Source organism: Solanum tuberosum, unplaced genomic scaffold (genome assembly GCF_000226075.1).
Source record: "Solanum tuberosum cultivar DM 1-3 516 R44 unplaced genomic scaffold, SolTub_3.0 scf00238, whole genome shotgun sequence".
In the NCBI taxonomy this organism is placed as follows: domain Eukaryota; kingdom Viridiplantae; phylum Streptophyta; class Magnoliopsida; order Solanales; family Solanaceae; genus Solanum; species Solanum tuberosum.
The window spans coordinates 296,915-297,917 of NW_006239162.1; positions in this window are offsets into that span (position 1 = coordinate 296,915).

Sequence of the window (1,003 nt, forward strand, 5' to 3'; positions counted from 1 at the left end):
TTAATAAAGTGTTTAATATATATTGACTTCAAAAATAAGTGCTAGCGGATCGCTCGGCGAGGTTTGTCGAAGTCGCCGAATGACTCGGCAACTCGCCCTTCTTGTGTCTCATCACTGCTTTGTGCTTGCCTTCAACATCATCACGTTCTGGACCATTGGGTGGTATAGTACAACTTCGCGGAACTATTCGGTAAAGCGCCGATTTCTCCATTCATCGCCTTTTTTATCCTCTTTCTTCAGGACTTCGCGTACTGGAACAAAGAGCGGAGTTCGTCCCTTCGGCAAATATCCAAGTGTGCTTAGCGATGTGCATGATTCAACTTCTTCGTTCTTTTCAGCCTTTTTGTTCCTTTTTGCCCCTAAGTGTCCATGCTTCCACTAAAATTTCAAATACCTGAAACTTAAGAGTTTTCATCATATGTTGAGACAAAATAAGCATTTGAGGACACTATTTCTATCAAAATAAAGCCCTAAATGAGTCCAATTTGTGGACTCATCAACACCCCCAACTTAAACTTTTTCTTGTCCTCAAGCAAACTTGAGTTCAGCCATTCAAAAAGAGTGACTTAAACAGTGCTACACAAAACTCAATAATGAGAGTACACAACAAGACTCAATTTACTTATGCAAGGATCAATTGTGTACTCAAAGATTCAAGTGTGATACACCACTATCAAAGATTCTCGCAATCAAGCTCAACAAGAAGTATCTAAATGCCCTCACATAAAGAATGATTCCATATTCACACACAGACGTTAATCAATTCAAGATCAGGAATCAGATGCAATGCTCACACTCAAAAAGAGGAACACAATGCATGTTTTTCACCCATAGGTTTGCCCTTATTTTCCAATCAACCTTCGATTCGGTTTACTCAAGATCAAAAAGGTCTTTCTAAGGTTTGTAATGGGGATGAGAGCAAAGGTATGGTCATTTAGGCTTAGTGACATTTTCCTCGTGAGATCTGGTATTCTCAAGGCATTCCCTTCTTTTTCTTTATCAA